The sequence below is a fragment of the Mus musculus genome, chromosome 2 (genome assembly GCF_000001635.26).
Source record: "Mus musculus strain C57BL/6J chromosome 2, GRCm38.p6 C57BL/6J".
NCBI classification, from domain to species: Eukaryota; Metazoa; Chordata; class Mammalia; order Rodentia; family Muridae; genus Mus; species Mus musculus.
Genome location: NC_000068.7, coordinates 50060364 through 50077562, shown reverse-complemented (window position 1 = coordinate 50077562; position 17199 = coordinate 50060364). Strand labels below are relative to the sequence as shown.

General features: G+C 44.0%; 1 protein-coding gene across 3 annotated transcripts in view; it reads right to left on the bottom strand.

Moving 5' to 3' along the window:
* Lypd6 (LY6/PLAUR domain containing 6) overlaps positions 1–11163 on the bottom strand; it is a 127170-nt gene extending 116007 nt beyond the window's left edge. For 2 of the 3 annotated variants that reach the window (NR_033304.2, NM_177139.5), the window contains exon 1: positions 10979–11134. The gene's annotated coding sequence lies outside the window, so the exon portion shown is untranslated. Of the gene's footprint in view, positions 1–10978 lie in introns of all 3 variants that reach the window. The other variant, XM_011239116.3, reaches the window with a different exon arrangement.
* Positions 11164–17199: the final 6036 nt, after the last annotated feature.

The following is a 17199-nucleotide window of genomic DNA, read 5'->3' as shown; positions in this document are numbered from 1 at the left end:
CCACTTTATGAGACGGGTCTCCCTTCGTCTGGGGAGTTCAATCTGGATAGCCTTGGTGGGGAAATATCTTCCACAGTATGATGTGTTCACTCATCTCACCTACATGGAAAACTAAGAGCGCTAACAAAGAGAGGCACTGAATTCTGCATCATTCCGCAGAACTGATCAGCCACGTGCCATGAGATGCTTCCTAAAACACTTCGGTTGGCCACAGTACAAGTCTATGTCAGTGGGCATGAAGAAGCCTGACCGAGAGAGATTAAACAGATCTAGTCCTGTCTAGGCCTCTGTTTTAAGCAGCACCTTTGTCACTGGGCAGTGGAAGCACACACCTTTAATCCTAGCACTTGGGAGGCAGAGGCAGGTGGATTTCTGAGTTGGAGGCCAGCCTGGTCTACAGAGTGAGTTCCAGGACAGCCAGGGCTATACAGAGAAACCCTGTCTCAAAAAGCCAAAAAGAACGAATGAATGAACGAAAGAAAGAAAGAAGGGAGGGAGGGAAAGGGAAGGGAAGGAAGGAAGAAAGAAAGGGGAAAGGAAAGGAAAGGAAAGGAAAGGAAAGGAAAGGAAAGGAAAGGAAAGGAAAGGAAAGGAAAGGAAAGGAAAGGAAAGGAAAGGAAAGGGGAACGGGAAGGGGAAGGGGAAGGGGAAGGGGAAAGGGAAAGAAAAAGAAAAGAGAAGAAGAAGCACCTTTGCCATGTGTGTTATTCCCTCTGACATGGGGGTGGTGCGGGGGAGCTCCATGAGAGATGGTTCTTGGACAAGGTGTTCAATAGCATAGGACAATTGTACCTCTTGCCTGTATAGATCAACCTTGCTATAGCGCCCTCTATTTTATCTAGGATCAAATATCTGACACAGTCTGTATTTATAACACAGAAACCTGCATGTTAACAGGTAACAGTGAAGGAGCAGTAAAGAAATTACACAAGAAGAATTAAGTGGATAGAAAAGAGGGTCATTATTGTCTTCCTTGAACTTTTAATAGAAACTGCTTACCCAGCTTAGCGTGCTTTGGTAAAGAGTACAATGCAGCCCAGTTTTATTTTTATCTGTGAAGATGTCAGCTGTAATTTTCCAAAGCCCTGACTGCAGGTGACTTGAAACTTTAAGTCTATTTCCATGCATCCTGCATACCTGGAGGGTATCCCTAGGACACAGAGGCAGAGAAGGTCCTGTGGAAGATCTGCACAGTTTGTGACATCCATCTGTTGTCCTAGACATCCAGAAGCCAAAGTTAGATGACAGTTATCATACTATACCTTTCCCATCCTGTCTGATGCCTCCTGGGCCTCTATGGTTATCCTCTGTGAGAGTTACCATCCAAGTCGGTGGCTTCAACAGAGCTTTGTCTGTGCTAGACAATGTGCTCAAGCTGGCATCCAAGAGAAATAAGTCACCATATAAATAATTAGATAGGATGCAAACAAGTTACAGTGATGCAAAACATGGTGACCTGGGGAAGAGTTTAAACCTTCACTATTGGGGGGATCAGGACAAAAGGCTTCTTTGGGGGTGCACTGTGCTGGGCCTTAAAGGATAGAAAGGCTTCTCTACAGGGAAATGATGGAAGACCAGTCCTGACCAAGCAGTACAGCTGAACAAACAAATCAGAAATGCTGCAAAACGGGGCTGTGAATTCCCCGAGTTGGGTGACTGGAATTCTGCATTAAAAGAATTTGATAAAAAGAAAATGTTTCTATGAAGTTCTACATGAAAGAAAAAGCATGTATTTCTAATACAATCCTTTGATCTACAGAAAGTCACTACATAAATGCCAAATATTACTTCTATTCAAGTCAGTATTTTAGATGGCAATATTTCAGAATAATTAAAAGTAGATTTTTTTTTTAAATCTCCAAGATAGAAACATCCTAAGAAATTCAATGTATTCCATATGGATGATCAAGTCAAGATAAAAATTCCAAGAAGATGTACAAGACCTTCAATTATTTATTGTAGATCTATGCTCTTGGAAGACAGGAATTCCTGTACACAGAACTCCATTTGGACTATATACCCAATTCACTTCCAATTCATCAGAACTATTTCATTAGATCAGCAGAAATGGGAAGTTTTAAATGTCATAAGACAGTGTGTTGTTTCCTGCTCGTGTGGGACTTTAAAGTTTAACTGCAGAGCCCCTTGACTTTCTATTTGAGGCAATGAAGTCCAGACAGTGGGTGACCAACTCACTAAATGTCAGCCAGCCAGTAAAATTGAAGGGAAAGGACTTGTTGCAGGCGACAGAAGAAGGTGACTGGTAGGGCCAATGAGCCATGAGCCACGAGCACAAGCAAGCACTGACCCCCAAACCTGCACACAGTCCATTTGCCATGGGAGATTAACACTGGTGCTTACAAGGTACAATGCTGCAGATGGAGAATTTCAGAGACAGAAAGTGAAGGGTTCATAAGCACTGGAAAGTGAAGGAAGCGAACGCATTATCTGACTCTCTGTACACAGGAACGGGAATTTCTGGATGTCCTGAGAAAAAAATTTAAATATCATGTACAACTGCTAATGTTAGATACTTGGGATGGAAAAAGCAAAGGAAGAAGAAGAAGAAGAAGAAGAAGAAGAAGAAGAAGAAGAAGAAGAAGAAGAAGAAGAAGAAGAAGAAGAAGAAGAAGAAGAAGAAGAAGAAGAAGAAGAGGAGAAGAAGGAGGAGGAGGAGGAGGAGGAGGAGGAGGAGGAGGAGGAGGAGGAGGAGGAATGTTGTAATCTTTTCTTCTGCTTCTTAGAGCATTAAAAAGTGTTAAGAAAACTGAGGGCACTATGTACTTCAGGTGCAAGGCCCAGAGGTCCCTGGGATGAAGGTAATTAGAGGGCCCCTTCCCTGAGGACTAGCTTGCACAGTACCAGAAAGTGCTATTCAAGCTTCCAAAGGAAGGAGTTAAGCCACAGCACCCAGCATAGCACAACAGCCCTGAGGATGTAACAGTGGTGCCCATGCCTTGATAGTACCCAACTGCTCTCTGATTGGCTCCAAACACACTTTGTTCTTACACACACAAATCAAACATTGTTTTCACCCTCTTCAAGGAAAGGTCTCTTTTCAATGGCTGAAGGCCAATATAGAAAACCACAACCAACCAAAATGTAGACCTGTGGAGCTTAGTCCCAAGGAATACATCTAATAACAACTCCCACATCTAAGCTTTAGGGAAGACTGCAGAAGAGAAGAAAAGATTTTAACAGTCAGAAGATGAGGGAGTTTGCTGTGGGACTGTGTCCTAGTAATGTCACCATTACAACCATAAAGTCCCACCAATCTGACTGCCTAATCATGAGCTGAACAAAAACAACTAACAGATGAGCAAAAGCCCACAGAGCCTCAACCCTATTGGAAGAGCTATAGACAACTGAAGAAACCTGAGAGTGGGGGGCTTGGTTCTCTCTCTCTCTCTCTCTCTCTCTCTCTCTCTCTCTCTCTCTCTCTCTCTCTCAGGGGTGAGGTGTTTGTTTGTTATAGTGTGGTTTTAAAACAGGGTTGTTTCTCTGTGTAGTCCTGGCCATCCTGAAACTCGCCCTATAGATCAAGCTGGCCTCAAACTCAAGAGATCTGTCTGCCTCTGCCTCTCAAATACTGAAATTAAAGATGTGCCAACCATTGGACTGAACGCAGGGTCCCCAACAGAAGAGTTAGAGAAGGAACTGAAGGAGCTTAGGGGGTTTGCAGCCCCATGGGGAGAGCAACAGTGTCAACTGGCCAGACCCCCCAGAGCTCCCTGGAACTGGACCACCAACCAAAATGTATACATGGAGGGACCCATGGCTCCGGCAGCATATGTGGCAGAGGATGGCCTTGTTGGACATCAGGGGGAGGCACAGCCCTTGGGCCTGAAGGTGTTCAATGGCCCAGTGTAGGGGAATACCAGGGTGGGAAGGTGGGAGTAGGTGGAGGGGGAGCATCCTCATAGAGGCAGGGAGATAGGATGGGGGTTTCTGAAGGGGAGGCCTGGAAAGAGGAAAATATTTGAAATGTAAATAAAGAAAATATCCAATAAAAAAGAGGGGGAGAAGTGCCCTACCACTGCCCTGCATGAGATTTGGTCTTCTACAGGGAAGACCACACCAATTGGCTATCCAATATCAAAGATCAGCTCTGAAAACATACAAGTAACATCATATAGACTGAGCAGAACATATTAGGAATATATACATGTATGAATATGCTATGTAACCACCATTATTGAAAAGAAGCCATGAAGGAGAAGCGGGTGGAGGGGGGAGGAAGAGGAGAGGTTTGGAGGGAGGAAAGAAAAGTGGAAATTATGTAGTTAAGTCATAATCTCAAAAACAGTAGAAAATAGTAAAAGATATATCCTAATGGTCACTTCAAATGCATTAAATGAGTTGTTATTTAATGATTTGGAATATTTGAAGATATTCCTGTTGGCGGAAAACAGTTATTTTAAAAGGGAAGCAGGCATGGGAATATAACATAGAGGCTTTGGATTCATCCTGAGCACAGGGAAAAGGAAATCAAAACCCAAGCACAGTAACTGGATAATCCTATAGATAAGAACTCTTCTATGTAAGATTTACAAAAAGCCTGCCGCACATCAGGATTTTATACCCAATATTCATTTGACTAACAACCCATTTTGTGGCAACTATTGATAAATACACTAAAAAGCTTTCCAACCTAAGTTCTTCTCTGTATCCTCTTATCAAAGGAGAACACGGATAAGCAGATGGAGATGCAGGGCAGGAGACACAGGATTACATTACATTTAAGCTTGACGTTTTATCTAAGTCCCTTGGTTGCAAATAACAATGGGTATGTTCTAATACATTTTTTTTTCCCCATGAGAAATGACCAGGATTTATTCTACTTGTAACTATGTATACTGAGTTAGAATTAGACTTCAGACAACTACCTAGATCTTCTATAAAACCCCATAAAGGGTCAAAATGACAGACTAGCCTGGGATAAAACTGAAGGTGCTGATGGGGCATCACATTGAGCATTCTCTGAAAGCCAGGAGTAAACTAGGCACTCCCACTGGGGCCGGGAAGCAGGGAAGCAGGGAAGCAGGGAAGGAGACTTCTCTCTGGAGCTGTTATAGCGATGTTGGTATCTAGAAGGTTGAGGATCCTAGGTCAGCTGATCTTTTCCCAAGCCAATCCAATGTGGCGGCTATAACCTCACCCCAAGCTGTACTGTGTGGCCCATTCCAAGAACTCCCTAAAAGGAGTGTCTATCCTAGAGCATTATCCCTTCCAGACAGGGTTCTGCACATTACATCACCAGTTAGTAACCACTTCATCCAAACCCTACCCACAATCCTGGGCACCAACTCAACATCTGTTTGCTCTTATCTGACTCTTTGTCACCCAGCTTTCGGAAATGACAGGAAGAGAGGCACAGCCTAGACAACAGACTTTACACAAGAACAAGATGAAGCTATTTCTTTCTTCTACAAAGAATCTTTCTGAAAATATATGTAATATTATTTTCACCACAATCTCTCATTAAGTTGATGCTAGAAAACAATATCTAAAGACTCCTGAACCCCTTGAATGGATTAACTATAAATGTTTGTCTTAAACCGCCCACGTTGCCATAACAAAATGCCTTAGACAGTTACTTTACAAACAAGTAGAATTTATTGCTTAGCAGTTTAGAGACTGGGAAATCCAAGGTGAAGGAACCAGCGGATTTGCTTCCTGGGGAAGATTAAGGTCCCACTTCTAACACCTGGATCGGAAAGGGTACCAAGATCCAGACCATCAAAAATCAATAATAGTTAATGGTTCCAATATAAAGTGCTCCTTCGCAAAAGCTTGAGTTTACCCAAAGAGCCAAGGCTAACTGGACAGGTGTACAACCGGATCCACAGTGTGGAAATGGATGAGGTGACTCCAAACCAAGGACTGGGGAACAGACAAAATCCAGAGCAAAGAAAGTACAAGTCCCCAGTCATGGAAACTTGAAAGAAGAGAAGGGTACAAATGGCCGGAGAGAGATCAGAAGTCAACTTTACAGTAGAGAGTCTACAATGATAAACAACTGTCACTTTCAAGATAAAAGAAAAGCCAGGAGAATAACCAGACAGGAGACTAAATCAAGACCAGTGACTCACACTATGCCAGAGGGTAAACGGCCCTCTGAACTCCTTATTCTCATGGCTACGAATCTCGGAGTCTTTCAGCCCCTTCGTTCAGTCAGAACACTCAGTAGTATTTATTCCTGGGAGATTTCTCTATGTCCTGTCCTAAGGCAAGTACTAATTCCTTTAGGAAGTAAGAAATAGGTTAGCTCCTGTTTTCATGTGGCTTACATTCTCGGTTCTTTGTATCCTAAGAGCCATGGCAAACAGAATCCCGCTAGGTTCTGGCCAGCTGTGACTATCTATAGAAGCACCGCTGCCAATCAACGCTGACGAAGAAACTCTCGTTTCAACATATTGCCCTTTAGACAGAAAGAATCCAGAGCAGGTGGGCAGCCAATCTCCCATCCACAAAGGTTCAGAAGACAGAAAAAAAGGATACACACACAGAGTCTTTGTAACAAGACTGCGTACAAGCAACAGTTACAACAGTGTAACTTTTCCCCCACAATATGGTTCTTCATAAGAGCAAGGTATCATAAGTACTGGAGGAATTTCTGACCAAGGGTTAGGGACCTGGCTCAGTGGATAAGAACATATGCTCTGCAAGAACCTGAGTCTGGTTCGCTGGCATTCCTGTAAAAAGTCAGGAATGACAGTGCATGCCTGTAAACCCAGCACTTGCAGAGGAAATGCAGGCCGATCATGCTCAGCTTACAGAGCAAGCTTCCAGTTCAGGGAGAGACCCTATCTTAGAGCAATAAGGCAAAGAGAGAGAGGAAGACACCCTCCGTCCTTCTCTGCCCTCTGCATACATGCATAGGACATGCACTTGAATATGCAGACCCACATGGGCACACACAGATAATAATACTGAAAATTTAAAGGACAAGAAAAATTCTAGAAAATCTGCAATACTCAGAGACAGTCATTGCTAATATCTCGAAAGTTTTTCTCTACATTGATAAGTGAACAGATAGAGAAAATTTATATAAGCTCATTCAATTGCATACTCTTAAAAATAGTAGCACACCAATGCATTTTTATAAGCGTCTCTTCTCTTCACACTGACTTGAACATTTACTAAAACAGAGAGCTGAGATCCCACCCAGTTGTGCTGTCAGCTGCTAGGGACGGACTTTAAAACCACACCCCATAAACACACTAGGAACTGCTTCTCCAAGTACACCTATCTTCAATCTTCGGTTCTGACTTTAATCCTATTTCTTTTCTTCCCATTCAGGCTGTTCCCACGGAGTCATGTGAGCAGGGTGCCCTTACCATGAACATGGCTTCCTATCTGTTCACATCTGCAACCGTGTTAAAGGTGGCCACACGTCCAAACTACTTCCTGGAAGAGCCTATTTGTCCACTCAGAAGTGTCTATAGAGCTCCGCTATGCTCGTTTTTTGGCTCACTTCCCATGCCTAACAAAAGACTCTGAATAGACAAGAAACTGGGACTTATAACAGGAATTATTATGACCTATTTTCCCCAATCTCTAATCCTAACTCCTTTTTTTTTCAAACTAAGTCATTATTTTTGTTATCATCTGCTTGCTCTTAATACTAATAGCCCTGTCCCAAGGACATGGTCTGATGTGATGGGCCAAGGTTGTTTCCTGTTGCCCCTGTCCTAACAAGCGCCCTGCAGGGCACCAGCTAATGCCCCACTAATACTCTGAGGAGCTGTCTTATGAGCCGCGTCTCACACACGCACTTGGAGGACGGCCAGCTGGCCCTGGTGATTTATCTGTATCTAGTCCAGTGGTCAGGTCTAGAGTCTCCTGGGCACGTGCTGCTGCTTGATCTATTACCTCCACTGTGGGAACTGCTTGAGAGAGCCTGAGTGCAGCCATCTTACTCAGCAGAAACAGAGGCGAAGAATTCTATTTCCTCTCTCTTGGCCGCTGAATACATGTTTGGCATATGAAAGTCCACCAGTCACTCGCTGTGCAGCAACTGTGTTTCAAAACTGTTTCAGACTTTTCAAATTCACCTCTGGCTATCTCACCTCTGATGTACATACAGTGTATCACCCTTTGTGGTGACCTATTATAATAGTAACTTAACACGTCAGCCCTTCAAACAGTCCATTTCATTACATGTATTTAGGCATTCTCTTCTTTACTTCTCCCCTGCATACTTAATGTTTTAGAGCACTTGAGTCTAAGACCTTTATTTTTCTGACTACATTTGGGTACCTATACAGTAATTTACAAGCATCCCTCATTTTCTTAAGAGTCATTTGATTTCCAAGTATTTCCTTTATTTTCCCCCACTATATCGGCACTGAATTCCTTTTTACAAAATGATTGTGTATTTGACCTCTTTCTTTGGCGTGCTCTCTCCCAGGCTGAACTAAACTACTCCTCATTACATACTATAATCTGTATTAACCACTAAGTGACCAGCTGCCGAATGAAGGGATGGTAGCATCAGCTACCAGCCATGGGGCTGTTCCTAGGTACCACATCACATGCTGAAGGCTTGACATACATTCGACATTGTGCTCAGGTGCCAGACTGTAACCTTTGGCAGCACCTAGAGTGGAGCTGCTACAACTAGAACATCAATAAATACTTCATGAACAAACTGAAAAACTGCATGAAGTTCATTTCTCAACATTGCAAGAAAATTCAAAGATAGAGTGAACACTTTCTGAAGTCTCACAGTATGTGATGCCAAGACTTGAATCCAAAGCCCAAGCAATGAATTAAGACTTAACACTTGTAAAGTCAATATGCACTTGCATTCATGCAAAAAAAATTAACTTCATAAATCTCAATAGATAGAACCATACCCCAAGTAAATATACTGAGCCATGATTTTCCAAGAAAAGATCTATAAATGTCCTTAAGAAATAATCACAGAGGCAGAATTCTGTCAGCTAGCCATGCAGGTAAATGCGTGACTACTCTTTAATCAGTAGCTTCTGCCGAGGCTCTCCCGGACTTTTCCCTGCTGGATAGTTTTTTCCCTATAGTAATCCTGGGTTGACACACTGCAGTGAGCAGGCCACTCCTCAGACTTGGACTGCTTGTATCTCTAGCCACCAGCTAGTGCACACAGTGGCTCCTTAAAGCCATCTTTTGCTTTCTCCTCAACTCGTATCAGCCAAACTTAAGTGGAAGCATTAGTGGACAACAGAGCCTTTCAGCAGCAACATATCGGGAAGCGGGTTAAATAACCAAATGTGGTACAAAAGTCATAGATCATTGCTCTATTACCTCCAAGCAGCAACAACGTAAATCATGAAGGTGGGAATGTTTCAACGGGAGGAAAGACAAGAAATGATGAGGCAAAGGAAGAATTCAGAAACTAATTTGAGCACTATCATTCACCTTGGGGGGGGGGGGAATTAATCTGAAAGCCTCAATTGTTCCATGCAGAGAATGGGGTGATAAAGCATTACTTCCTCACAGATACATCACTGTATCACAGAAACTATACAATACATGTCATTTTCATCTGTCATAACCTAGAGTCAGTTCCATTTATGCACTTCACACTATAAACATTCACCTTACAAAGCTTATCAACAGCTTCAAACTATAGCCCATTTGACCCATGTCTGCCCCTTTTGGGTGGGTCTGGAAACATTTTTGATATTGTAGCCTCGTACAATACAACTCATAACAGGCTCGGTATGCCTTTAAGCTTGGGAAGCTACTGTGTGCTCATAGGATGAGCACTATAAACCACTGTTTAAGCAAGGAAGGCTCCTTTAAGTCCCCTTTGGATGGGGCACAAACTAAAACTGAAAAGGCATAGATGTTTTACATTTAAATAGGTTTAGCATCAATGTTCATTAAACGGCTGCATGGATGACTGCACAAATACCTTTCGCAAACTTGGTACACGTGAGCACATATACAGTTGTCTACAGAAATCGGCACAGGTTCAATTTTTTTTAAACAGCTACATGGAGTCCCTGGCACTTGGGAGAAAATGCAATAGCTTTAAGTAAGTTGCTCTGGTACCTACGATGGCTGTCCGGAGCAGAGTACAAACCATGAGTCAATTTAACAAGAAATAAGCTTTCTGCTGGAGAATCTGAAGTCTCCCTCTTCCCACAAAGAAAACTGAATTTTGGAAATCAAGCCTTGGGTAGCTTACCAAAGAGCCAAGCATACTATTCTTTTTGTCCTGTGTTCTGGCAGGTCAACTCTGTTCACCAAATCGCTAACACAAAAAAGCTTCACCTTCCCCAAGTTAAAACAAGTCTTTGTTGTTCCCAAGGGTGGCAAGTTTTCATCCTAAAGATACTTGTGACCACCGTGTATAAAACTATACCCAAGCATCAAGTTTTGAACCATAGGACTAGGCAAGTGACAGAAACGGGAGTCCGTGGAGGATTCAAAATGAGTCATACAGACCAACAAATAGAGCGCTTTCTGTTGAAATTAAATGCCTAATCGACTGTAACTACTGTAACCTGAGAAGAGGGCAAAAATCAAGTCCTAAGTGAAGTCCACACTCTGTTTGCAGTTCCCAGCCCGGGGTCGCCGGGGTGGGTGGTCGCAGGGTCCAACAGCAGGGCGGTGCCCTAGCACACCGCGCCTCCTACTACCGCCTCGGGTGGGCAAAACCCGGCAGCAACACGTGGGGCGCGGCCACTCTGCCGCCTGGGTACTCACTCCAGCGGGAGTTTCTTGTGCTCGCCCGCTGGGCGGCCCGCAGCCTGGGAAGCTTTCGCCAGCTTTGAACTTGCAGCTCCTGACGTCTCCATTCCTCCACAGCGCGCGCTGAGCGTACTACCGACCCGCCCGCTGCGCTCAGCTAATCGCCTTGTATGAAACGCGGTGGCCACGACTCCCGCCCCGCAGGGCAGTCCTGGCCCGGGTGGTATGCCCGGGTCGCCCACACCCAGAGCCTCCTTTTGTATCTCCCCCCATCCCAGGCTGCCCCCCTACTCACCCGGGATGCTCGTGTCCCTGCCGCCAGAGGCAGCCCGCTGCCCCATCCCACGAACACTGCGGCGCCCCCCGCGTGTGCAATGCGGAGCGCCGCCTGCGCGCGGCCCGTGCCGGGAGCGCAGTAGGAGAAGGAGGGCGCGAGCGCGGCTGGAGGGACGCGCGGGGCGGTGGGGGGGCGCGCGCCACTCCCACTCGCGCCCGGCCTCGAGGGTCGCAGGGCCAATCAGCGTGTGCAGGAGGAGCCGAGCCCTCTGCGGGATGCGTTCATTGGCCTGGCCCGCGCCGCCCAACTCTCCCAGACCCAGACCTGAGGCCAAGTCTGCAAAACTCAGGCGGAGGTCCGCCGCACACAGGTGGCGGAAAAAGGGGGACTCAGGACCTGTCCGGGAAACTGGTTCCCACGGAGCATCCATGGCAATCTGTTTGCTCAGGTTGCAGGTCCCTTCCTGTGAGCGATCCCCTGCCCACCACTAGCTGAGCAGCTCACACCGGCCAAGCACTGCTGAGCGACAACGCCCAGACCAAATCTCACTCCCAGCACTTCTCTGGGGTGAAACTCACTGGATGTTAAAGCCAGGCTCCAAACCAGAGGCCACTTGACTTTTACAAGAACACTGGCGCTGGTCTAGAAGGTGGAAAGCGGGCCGGCAGAACTTGCGTTGGACACGGGAAATGTTGGGGATTTGAGGAAACCCCGAGCAAAATGCTACCTTGTCAAACTCTTTCTCTAAGTAACTCCCCAGGCAAACACCTCCCCCTCCCCCTCCCCCTCCCACTCCCTCCTCCCCTCTCTCTCTCTCTCTCTCTCTCTCTCTCTCTCTCTCTCTCTCTCCCCTCCCCCACCCTTCCCTCCTCCCCCTCTTTCCCTCCCTCCATCTCCCCCTCTCTCCATTTCCCTCCCTCCCTCCTTTCTCATCCTTGAGTTTTGTGTTAATAACTCCTGGATTTCTCAACCTGGGAACTAATGCTACTCCTCATCAGGACAGTTCCAAGACACAATGGGGACATGGGGTGACCAAGAAAGACTCTATGGGTCCACTCTGCCTGGTCTGTCTGTGCCTGGCCTGTAGAGCTGCCTCCAAGAAGGCAGTGTGACACTGACAGCTTGAGCCCATCCTCTATCTTCCTCTGTCCTCGTGAGCTCTCTGTTTCCGGAACTATTTTAGGCCTCCTCCGAATTCCCCTTCCTCTGCCCTTCTCCCAACATAAAAAACGTACTTTTTATTTAGCATCTCCCCGTCTTGCCCTCAACAGCACCTTTTGGTGGTTTTGATCATCAGCTTTAGGGCCTCGATTCTTTCTTTCTCAGTTTATGTTCATGCACACCTTGCACAAACTTACACAAGCTTGGGGTTCAAGTCCATGGAAATAGTGTGTACCCTTATGTGATCTTTTGGCAAACAAGGAGAGGCTGCTCTCTTGGGCTTCCCACGGGGCTCGGCATTTGGAATGTGTGTTTTGAACTAATCAACGTGAACCTGCCTGTTGCTCTTAGTATGTGGGCAGGTTACACCTGCAGGTTAGGCTATGCATTTAATGTCAGCGTGTCGGGGTATCGATACCTGCTGGAACAAAACCTTTCAGTTTTGGAAGTTCACTACTATAAACCTAGTTCACCTGATTGGGAAAAAAATTATTTAAGGCTGGGGTTTTAGTTAATAATAGAACCCTCCCCTGGCATATAACAAGCTTGGTTTAATGCACATTACCACAAAAATTAATCAATTAATTTAGTATATAGTATACATGAGGTAAAACCTTAATATTTGGTTTCTAAATAATGTCCAGACTAGACCTGGTAGCTCATGCCTCTAACCCTACCATTCAAAAGTCAGAGATGGGAAGATCATTATGAGTTCAAAGCCAACTTGATGAACACAGTGAGTTCTAGGCCAGCCAGGCTACATAAGAAGATGCTGTCTCAAAACTAAACCAGCCAAACAAAGGCAAGAGGAATAGGAAAAGGAGAAGTTACCATCGTCTTTCAGGTATATTGCAGCAGTTCATAAAGCCAGAAGGGTAGAAATGAAATCCATGGGCTAAATTTTTAAATGTATTTTAGAACATATCAAGGACATATATGTATGTTGAGAAGCTAAACATCAGAGAAGCTAAACATTCTAAATCCTTCTATTCTATGCTTTATATCTGACCATCAAGGCCCATAATCCTGTTTGTAGAATAACTATATGAACAGTCTTTTCTTGACACCCCAACTGCAACTGATACCCTCAACTTGTCTGATCAGGACTCTACAACAGCTTTAACCCATTCAACCTAGTGGGCCACCCTGTTACCATCTCTTACTACCTCTAACTGTCATACTTGCCCTGTGTGAGCCAGGCTCTTATGCTGACCCCCCCCCCTTCACGGGCCCACATTCCCTGAGGCAGGATGACTTACCTATGTCTAAGATATCACGGAAGCGTGGGAAGTGTCCTCTTCTCTCTTCCTCCCTGACAGCAAGCTCCTACCTCTGCTTCAAAATTCCTTTCTAATGTCAACCCCTTAATTAAAAAAATGACCAGGAGCAGAATTAGTACCTCCCCCTCCTCCCCCTTCCCCTCCCCTTTCCCCCTCCTCCTCGATCTGCTTTCAGCTCAAGCACTTTATTTATTCAGTGATTGTTAATCCAGATCCTGCTATGTGCCAGGCACAATGAAGGAAACATATATCGTATTTATTCTCCTAGAGCACACCAAGAGAGAGACAGACTTTAAATCAAGTATTCACACAAACAAATAATTTCACAGATAAGAATGATGAAGCCACTACATCTGCAGAGAAAGTTTGTTCTGGACACGTGTCTATCACAGTCCATAACAAGTTGTGTTAGTCTATTTCTTTATTTACTGACAGTTCTGTCTTTTACCATATGCTTCTGTGTACATCCATGTATAAAACAGGGCTTGGCTCATAGTAGGTGGTCAGAAAAAAATGTTAAAATAAATCGGGGGGGGGGGGGGAAATAAAGCTTAAATACATACCCCAGGTGCGCTATATCACATGTGTTAACACATTAGTGCCCATGGACCTCAGTTCTATGTTGTGACTACTATGATCAGAGCCTTGTCATGTGTTTCTACACTCTTAACTCTCCCTGCATAAACTCTCTTATATCTTCCTATTTGACTCTTATTTAGGAGACAGACCTAATATATTATTTGTAGGTAGTCTAAAGGAATCTGTTCTTTTCTTTTTTTGTTGTTTTTGTTTTTCAAAACAAATTTTACTTTCAGCATAAAAATCAGGTTTGAAATCTGAAATTTGAAGAACAAATAAGAAGCATAATCCAAAAATTTAACTGAACTTCATTCATCTCAAGCCATTTTTTCTGTATAAACATCACCGCATTAAGAGAATGAAAAGGCAAATATAGATGGGAGAAACTCTTTGCAAGTTACCCCTGACATTGGATTGGTACCCAATATGCAAAGAGCTCTAAGGACTCAACAATAAGAAATTAAGCAAGCAATTATAGTAAATGGACAAGAAATATACAAATGCTAAGAGGAACAGCAAAGTAGTCTCAATATCATTAGCAAAATGCTAACTAAAATCACATGAGATACTCTAAACCCTTGTTAGCATAAATGTAAGAAAAACAGGAAAACCCAACAACCAACAATGCCAAGTGCTGATGAGTGATGGCAACCATGGTCGTAGTATGATTGCAAAATGCCATGACTTCTATTGGTGTCTCTCCCAAAACTGACAGTAGGCTCCTACTGTTGAAGAAAGCACTTATACAACTCATTGAACATGAAGAAGACTACCTAGCACTGTCAGCACTACAGTTTAGTATTTGTGGTACTAGAAGGTACTCTGTATAATACCAAAGGATAAAAGTAAACACCAACTCAGCTACAAACCCTTCCATATATAAGAGTGACCTGCCTGGAAGACTCACTGGTTCAATAGTGACACAAAGTTTGCAGATGCAACCAATCAATATATTTGATTTAGGTTAAAGCCTGCTTCATGAGATAGAACCCATACCCAACACTGCTTGGGTGGCAAAGAACTAAATATGCTAGGGACGTAGGATAACACCAAATAAATTAACCTAGCTAAAGGACATGGCAATGACTCCTAACAACATTCTTCTATACTCAGAGATCATCAATGCCTTACTCAGTCATCATCAGAGAAGCTTCCTCCTTCAGCCAAGGAGAAGCACAGAGATCCACAGCCAGACAATATGCAGAGATTGAGAGATATTGGCACATTCGGCCCTAAAAGTCTTCACCCAATCCCTCCCCTCAGGGTTCAGAGAACTCTTCAAAAGAAGAGGAGAAAAGAGTGTAAAAGCCAGAGAGGATGGAGGATACCAATAAACCAAAGCCTTCTAGACCTAATAGGGCTGGCTCACACATGAACTCTGGTAGTTTGAATGAAAACAACCCCCATAGAATAATAGGGAATGATATTATTTGAATAATATTTAATATGACCTTATTGAAGTAGGTGTGATCTTGCTGGAGGAAGTGTGTCACTGGGGCTAAGCTTTGAGGTTTTAGAAGGTCAAGCCAGGCCCAGTGGCTCACTCATTCTTCCTGATGCCTGACTATCCAGATGTAGAACTCTTTGTTCCTTCTCCAGGTCTGTGTCTGTCTGCTTCTTCCCATGATGATAATGGACTAAACCTCAGAGCCTGTAAGTCCACCCCAATTAAATGTTTTTCTTTGTAAGAGTTGTCACTTGTAAATGAAAATATTGTTTTCTCTGAGAGAGAGAGACAGAGAGAGAAAGAGAGAAGGGGGAGGGAGGGAGGGAGGGGTGTGAGAGGGAGAGGGAGAATAGCAGAGAAGCAAAATAGAGGTCTCAAAATGTCTCCTGCTGATGGAGGCATTTTGGGGGCCGATAACCTAAAGTTACACGAGGCAACTGTTGTGATGGGCTTCATGCCACTGGCACAGGGTTAAACTTCATTTTACCTAATATATGAATGCATGAATTAATTGCTTGGAAATTCCATTCAGTCTATGCTTATCTTATTCACAGAAATACGACCAGCGCCTCCTGTGCTCCTGGCTCACAGAGTAGATATGCAATAAATATCAGTTAGATGCATAAACAGATACAAATGAAGACAAGAGCTAGGATTTTACAGGAACAGAACAAAATGTTACATTCAGAGTCAGTGTGTCCCCTTCAAAGTAGCTACGTTGGCATGCCACATCTTTCATCACAGAGATGCTGCTTCCATCTCAAAAACACATCCCCAGTCCCTTTCTACTTATTAAAATATTGCCCTTTCTTTAAGGGAAGTCATTTCCCTTAAATAAATTATTTGTTTTCCCTTTTCCCTCAAAAGGCAAACAATAAATCTAATATGTATTAACATTTTGCTCATTTTTCCTATGCAACAAGTCATGTCTAATGTATCATCTTTATCTCTATCAAATATAAGAAGTTTATGTAACAGAAACAGAGTACGAATAAAAACTCCAGATTTTATGCAAAGCTTGAGAGATTTAGGTTCTGCCAAAAAAAAAAAATCATCTTATTTCCAGATGTATCAGTAAAAGTAATTTTCCTTTATTGGACACTGATGGTTGACATTAAGCTCTTGAAATATCATTAAAATATTTCTGCTCTACCCAGTTTGCACAGTCAAGTAACTTTTAAAAAATCATTTACAGCCAAGCTGCTGCAGTGCAATTTATTACAGAAACTCAATTTTCTCCACCAGTTTTCTACTGGGAAACAGTGATCCTGGCTGCAGGCAGGGACCCACCTCAGAGTCTTTAAGGCCTCATTTTTATATTTTGTTTCTTGCAGAGAATGGTTTTTTGCATATGAATAATGTGCTGGTTAGTTTTATGTCAACTTTACACAAGGTGCAGTCATCTTGGAAGCAGGACCTCAACTGAGAAATAATTCCATTAGATAGGCAGGAAGGAAGTCTACAAGAGCATTTCTTGATTAATGATTGATAAGAAAGGACCCAGCCCACTGTGGGCAGTGCCACCCCTGGGCAGATGATCCTCAGTTATATTAGAAAGCACACTGTACAAGTCCCTTCCAGTCCACTACAGCATTGGGGTGCATTGCCCGCGGAGTCTCCGAACACCCGCAAGGACCCACACAGGATCCCCCACGGATCCTAAGACCTATGGTGAGTGGAACACAGCATCTACTCCAATCCAATCGCACGGGACCTAAGACTGCATTAACTAGGGAAGCAGATAACCCGGCCTGATCAGGGGCACAAGTCTC